Source organism: Lepidothrix coronata, unplaced genomic scaffold, assembly GCF_001604755.1.
Source record: "Lepidothrix coronata isolate B3197 unplaced genomic scaffold, Lepidothrix_coronata-1.0 Scaffold164, whole genome shotgun sequence".
Lineage (NCBI taxonomy): Eukaryota > Metazoa > Chordata > Aves > Passeriformes > Pipridae > Lepidothrix > Lepidothrix coronata.
Genome location: NW_016690344.1, coordinates 827,642 through 835,269, shown reverse-complemented (window position 1 = coordinate 835,269; position 7,628 = coordinate 827,642). Strand labels below are relative to the sequence as shown.

General features: G+C 36.7%; 1 protein-coding gene across 7 annotated transcripts in view; it reads left to right on the top strand.

The window, feature by feature from the left end:
• Positions 1-7,628, top strand: part of SLC25A21 (solute carrier family 25 member 21) — a 253,590-nt gene that overhangs the window by 241,612 nt on the left and 4,350 nt on the right. The gene's annotated exons all lie outside the window — the stretch shown is intronic.

Here is a 7,628-nt window from a genome sequence, read left to right as displayed (position 1 = left end):
CCTTTGCTCACTGCCACCTCCAAGTGGCTGTCGTATTTCTTAACAGTATGAAATTTCCTCACTGCCTGTTAAAAACCCCCTTTGAAACCTGGCAAACTACAAAACTCATTTCAAGTTGGGCACTGCCTGACCCACCTGCTACAGATGTGCCTTCTGATACAAGGGCTGCTGCATCAGACCGTGAGAACTGTGTGGTGTGTTGTTTTGTAAGAGAAAGGGTCTCTAAACTTCTATAGGCAAAGAAGAAGAAACAGGAAACCAAAACGGGCTGTTCAGATTGGTGACTAAGTAAGATAGCAGATAATTTCATTTTAGTTGTTTGCAGATATATGCCAACATAGAAGTTCTATGCAGAAACAGAGAGGGGAAAGTGCGTGTAGTGCTATGGACTTGAGGAAATAGTAAGGCAAGGTGATTTAGAAGACAGAATCAGAATGGGTCAATGAATAACCTCAGAGCTACCATTGAAGTTCAAGTTTCAGGATGACCTGGGAATTAAAAAAAAATTAAGGTGGCAGTTCTGTATCCAGTACATCACAAGTCACCCATTGATCATTATTCTTCACTGTGAGGTGTCCTGTGGCTGTTGAAATGACAGTCCATACTGTTTAAAGATTTCAGCCCAGGCCATCATCACCAAAACATCTTGGCACCCGAGGGGGCAGTGTATTACTATCTCACCTATTCCTGCACTGTGCTATTTCCATAGGCAAGACAGACATGAAGTGTAAGGAGAGGAATCTTCAGTTAAAAAAAAATATGAAGGATTTCTGTTTTCCTACAGAAATTATAATAATGCTTGAACTGATAACCACATTCCACCATAACTGGCAGAGAGTCAGGCTTAAAATAGCTACATTTTTGTAAGACATACAAATAATCATTTAGAAGAAGAAGAGATGCTTATGAGTGCCCCAATTGAGGGAAATTTTCAGTGGGAACTTATGCCTTATTAAACACTGAATTCCATGGGGAAAAGCCCATGTAAGATTTAGTCTGGACTTTCACCTTTTAAGACATCAATATCATCAGTCACAAGGGCTGATAGGATATCAAACTTCTTTAGGTCTGCTATTCATGGGGCTACTCACTTTATTTCTGTTTCATAAATTACTGTATAACTGAGACTGAAGATGGGTAGTGCTGACAAAGGTACCGGATGTAGGGATAAGCAGTAAGACATCCATTTCTCAGTGCCCTTTTCTGCATAGCGAGCCTCTAAATGATGCCAGGAAAAGCTGACCTGCTTGTAACCGCAACATTTCATGAACATCTGATCATCTGCAGAGTGACTCAATGGGGAGAGCTGCTTCAAGTTTACTATGTAAATGCATAAGATGAATAGAAGTCCACTCATTAACTGTGGTCAAGTCTTGATTAAGTCACAAACAAAAAGTGTGAATATTCTTTAAAACAATCAAAGCATGATATTATCACAACAGTGATGAGATTCACTCTCATCTTTTCTTTTTCACCTTTGGCGGAGACTTGCAATGAGTCTACATAGTTTTCTACTCCTTGGTGCTGATTTCTTCTGCGAATTTTCACACCTCCAAAGCATCTTATCTGTACCAGCCTCTCCCTCTCACAGTAGAATTTAATAGCCTTTCTTCCCAGCTCTTTTCTAGGATTCAGCAGGAAAACCTGGACCCTGTCTCTCCTCTGGGTTCTGGCTCAGTGTCTCTGTTTAAAAGCAACTCGTTTCAGTTTTTCATCTGTTCCATGTTGCTTTCCTGAGAGCTATCTCACACCTTTCTTTGAATATACCTTTTCTCCTCTGTCTTGAAAGCTCCCCTTCCCCAGGCATACATATTCCTCTCTTCCATTGTCTGTTGCCACAGGAAGCTCCTTTTAGGGATTAAAACCAATTATCAGGCTGGCTAAAGCAGTTCCTTATAGCCTGTTTTGCTGCCAAATGCTTAATTATAATCAGTGTGGCCTGGGTCAGGTCTTGCGGCATCTCTTAATTTCCCGTAGGAGTTCTTATGCTATTACACTTTATGTTAACCAAAAGGGACAGCAAGCAACACTATTCCATACTCCTGGCCCATCTCCTCTTCAGTTCCATAACTCCAGGCTACACTAGGAAGAACCAGAGTTGAGCAAAACAAAGCCTTGACTTTTAAAGTCTCCCCTGTCATACACAGGAATTTGCAGCATATAGTGCAAAGGCTCTCAGCTCCACTACTGGCTTCTCTGCTGACCCTTTATATGATCTTGAGCAAGCATTTTTAAATTTAGTGGTCATTTCAAATCACTTTTGCCACTTCTGTGCCAAGTGTAACTCATTTATAAAGCTAATGTTATGGTTACCATTTCAAAGAAGTTAAGGAAACTTAATGCAACTATTACACTCTACATATTAAGTCTGGGCTAACTTCAGTAGACTGCTTTCTAATTGCCAGCTTCAAACATCACACTATTATCATTATTCATTATTCATGCAATTTCTTGGGAATTGGTATTCTCCTTATCCAGCAAGCATTAGTCTCATATGGTGAATTTATCTATAAGGTGACCAGAAGTACCAAAACATATTTATGAAAGTATTCTTTCTCATAAAATATGTACCTCCAGCAACTGAGGGGAAAAAAAAAAGGTGAAAAAACCCCAAGACATTGAATAACTGAAGCAAAAACTTCTAGAAATAGCTTCAGTTAGGCAAATTAATATTTATTGATCTTTTGGGTTTATTGATTTTTTTTTCATTAAAAATAGTGTTAAGTTTTAAGTTTCTTTGTGACATATTCTGCCACTATTACTCAGACTGAAAAGGGCCTCTGTTTTTTACAAGAGTAAAAAATGGACTTGGAGCTGTTCCTTCNGAAAAAATTACAATCACTACTGCAGAATATTCAAAATAATATGCAGGTAAGGACAAACACTTATGTGCAACTCGTATGGGAATCCTGAAATGTCCTTCCATAGCAACTGAAGAATAGTAATAGTATTTGGCATAAGCGTGCTTTCCTAGCCTTTTGGATTTAAAAAAATAGGAAACAATTATTACATTAGTTGAAAGATTCAGAGCTTTATGATCTAAAAGAAATTAGCACTTCATACAGATTTCGTATGATGTAGAAAAATTTTAACATTACAACATAGGTTTAAATACATGTAGAAAACAAAAGAGAAATTACTTTAGTGTTCTCAGGCAGTGGCCCAGCTGTCCTCACATATTAGCAAAAGCAAAAGGCTGTTTAATCAATGTGGGATTAGGTTGCATTAGCTGAAGATAAGAGCAGAGGTTTGCCTTGTGCTTGACCAACGTGAAGTGGCTTTTATAGAGGCTTGCACAGTGGCTACATCTGTGCTAGTTAATTGAGCAGCATCACTGAAACTCAGTCATCTGTACTGATAAATGTTCCTTGGCACAGTTTTGGCCCTGGCCAGCCAATACGTTTCCTGGGCGTGGCTTAGGAGCTAGTGCAGACAAGGAACCATTCCTACTAAGCTGGTTTCAGGCAGCCAGTATGTTTTGAATGGTAATAGCTTTTAACAGTGCTAAAAAAGTTAATAGGACTCTCTAGGCCAGCTAGCATCAGTGCCACAGACAGTTCTGTACATATAGATATAGCCAATAATTCTGATCAAACTCCCATTAAAAATCAGATCAAATCTTAACCTGAATTTAAGAGAATATAGATCAGGCCTCATCTGGCTTGCACTAGCCAATATTATATTCAGCTATTTAAATACACTGAATTTCACTTCAGTGCCTGGTAAATGGAAGTATTCAACAATAATTTGTGATCTGTAAATTAAACCCCTTCTGTCAGTGGGCTAAGTTATCAAATCTCTACAAGGAATTTGGTAGAAGCTGATTTGCAGTTAGTCTGAAAAATATTAAACAGTTGTAACTTCTCAAGATTTCTCACATACTTTATTTCATTACACTTGATTTCATGTCTCTTTCTATATTTTGCCAGAAAAAACAAAGTCTTAAAGCCCATCTTGTAATATTGACAAATACGTAAAAATTGTGAAATAAGAATACTATACTTGTGAAATAATTTTGGTTCTTGACTAAGTATTTGCTGTTCACCATCTATAAACTTAAGTGGAAAATGTTAGGAAACGTCTGAATGAGCATTTTAGTTGTCAGCAGTTCTAAACTGTGCATTAAATTTGCATCCTGATGTTTGCAGCTACTTTACCAAAAATGATAAACCTTATATGTTGAGTGGTCAAATGATATAAATTACATGTATGGGTTGTAAATGTCCATAATGAATAAATTTTCGTACATTCAGTCCATTCTACTAAACACACAATTTACAGCCAACCTTGTGCTCTGTTTACTGAAAATAGAATAAGCCAAATTTCTTTCAAGTGCCACTAATGTATCAACCACAGAACATTAACAGCTATGCATCTGCCTTAGCAATGAAACTCATCTGCAAATTTATATTGTCTCAGTTTTATGGCACTTGCTTTTATAGCACATTTCATAGCCATCCAGCAGATTTTGCTTTTCAATTTTTTATCATAATTAGATTTGATGGTAAATATTGATTTCATTAAAACCTTTGCTCACTGCCACCTCCAAGTGGCTGTCGTATTTCTTAACAGTATGAAATTTCCTCACTGCCTGTTAAAAACCCCCTTTGAAACCTGGCAAGTTTCTTTGTGACATATTCTGCCACTATTACTCAGACTGAAAGGGCCTCTGTTTTTTACAAGAGTAAAAAATGGACTTGGAGCTGTTCCTTCAAAGGTACCTGCTTCTCTCCATTGCATATGTGAGTGTGGTGTCCTGCCTTTGAATCTCTGGATTGCACCTAAGATAGGTGGTTAAATCTGTACAAATGTATCTAGTATGGTGAGTCGTTATCTATTATAAAAATATTTTTCAATTATTCTGAAAAAATTACAGTAACTGAGTTTCAAGCATACATGCCTTTACCAAAGGCTTATTTCACTGCTGGATTAATATCTGTGCTGCTTATTGAATTAAGTAACCTTTCCTCAGTAGGGATGAAGATAGTTAAGAAGCTTTTGACTGAGATCAAAGATTTAAACAGAGGTTTTGACAAAGTGCCCAGCAAATAAACAAGAGAATGAAATGGCCAGCAGAGGAAAGCCCAGGGCTTTGGAAACTGAAGCTGATAAATTAAAACTATCTCCAGTGGGTGACATTCCTATACATGGGTGTATATATTCTAGATTTAGGGCTAGAATTTCAGTTGCTGGAAATTATGGAATAAAAAGGAAGGAAATAAGCAGCATATGATTCAGGAAGAACTTACTGAGTCTCCACTTATTAAAAAAATTTACGATAGAAGTAATATATAAAAAGAAAAGAAATAACACCTCAAAATTTTTTCTCCCCAAGAAAGTGGGTAAATCCAGCAGGACACACATAGATATGGCATTTATCAGGGATGCCTACATTTCTCTTTGGTTTTAATAGCTGCTGGTGCTCCCAGGGCAGGGATTAAGGTGTGCAGGTAATGTGATTGTGAAGAGCTTGGTAAAAAGGTGCAATGATCACAAATTGTTATCCAACCATGGCTAAGTTATTCCACTGTGAATAATCAAACTGCTATTTCACTTCCTTGTGGAATGCTGTCCTGTGCTGTGGCACCATCTAAAATCAAGTGTCCATTTTATATGTTCTGCTCATACTACATAAAAAATTGGCTTTGCTTAAAAACAGAATTCATATATGTTTTTCCTCCATTTCTGCCATTTATGAAAGCAAGAGGAGCATGTCAGAATCTTTTTTCCTAATGAACAACATACAAAACATATAATATTTGGTCATTGAGCTGCATAGTGCAGAAGTTAGTGACAATAGTGTGATGATAACTGCCTCAGATATCCAGTTGCAGCATTAGCACTAGAAGATACCTTATCCTTAAGTCTCCTTCCATAGGATTCTAGACTGTTGGGAATATTTGGGCATTGTCCATAGGGCAAAAAAAGGATAGATTTTGGTGTAAAAAGAAAAACACTGCTTCATAATAACACCAACTGGCACCTACCTGATAGATAGCAAATGTTCCTTTGTCCATGTAACCACTGTATGCAGAGGCAGAAATTATGTTTGGAAGTCTCTTTTTCAATTGAAAGCATTATGACAGTAAAATGCCATTAAGATATGCTTTTAGAATAAACAATTTAATTATTCTTAACAGATAAATTTATATGGAATCTGTTATACAAAATAAGTTACCTAGATATTACACTGATTAATGCCATAGAAAAATCTTTCCCATGAGGTTTATAATAAAAAAATCGAGTTACAGAGTTAACGTAGTGTATATCATGGTATATTTGGTCAGAATCCAGTTTTGTGAATGATAAAAATGCTGCCTTTCAACTTTTTTTGTGTCATGAATACTGGAATAGAAATAACTGATTTGTTTTAATTTCTCTTTAGTTGTATTAGTGCAGTGTCATGTTGTAATACATACTCACTTGATTGAACAAACCCACTTTATCCTGTACTCTGTGGAACTCCCAATCATAAAGCAGGCAACACTGGCACTGGGATTTCACCAGAACATTAAATGTTCAATTATTCAAATATAAAGAATGTGTCAGGAGCAGTAAGGCTTTGAAATTTGTTGTTTAACAAGTAAATATCTTTGCCAGACATATATTGCCTAGCGTAGAGGGCAGCACACCATGCTTGGTGCTTGGCACCAAATTGAATTGCATAACAAAAATAATTCAGACCATTCTGGACTGTGAAAAGTCAACAGAGCAGTGGTAACCTCCCTGCTGTAGCCTGGTTAGAGGAGGTTATTACAATCTGGAATAGCACTTAGCTATTGGGTGCGGGTACAATCCTGCGCCTGCTGCCTGAAGCTAGATAGGCACCATTCTGAAACAGGGCTGCCCCACCCTTACCCCTCCAGTTTCAAAAGGGGTCCTCTTCTCTTCTCTAGATAACAGAAATATTGGCTTTATTCTATTTGCATTTAAACCACTGTATGTACAAAATGAACAGAAATTTGTTGCTTAGATCTTTGCTAATAAAGTACTACAGTACCAAAAGCCATTATAATTTTTAAAAGATTATTACCAATATGTTTCATGTTTTGTGAAATCAAGTTGTTGAATTTTTCTGCGAGTAATAAAGACCCCTGTTGATTTTGACATTTCTTTCTAAATACCTGTGCAGATTTCGTCCAGTGCATATTATGGAAGTTTTAATTTATTTTTCTTGTTGCTAATCAGGACAGGAAAACTTCCTTGATTTCTTTTTCATTCAAAAATGTACAGGCTTAGGAAACAAAAAATTGTTCTTTTTTAATATTGTGCTGATGTTATAACATGGCAAGATCATTTGTTGTTTTAATGATGATTTTCTATAATTAAAGTTCTTTCATGAATAAGGTGTCTTGCCTATTGAAAACGAATAGCATAAAAAAAATAATGTGCATAGGAAATGTCCTGGAACACACTGCCCTGTGATTTTCACTACTGAGAGAAATAGGATTAAACTTGCTCCAAGAGACTTTGACTCCCAGATAAACTCTGGGTTCTTTGATGTCATAGAAATGCCAAGGTAGGAGGTCTTTCTAAAAGATCAAATAAAACCCATTTGAACTGTGAACTGTGAGTGAGCAAAGAAGTCTTTAGATGCACTTCTAACCTATTTATAACTTTTACCATGA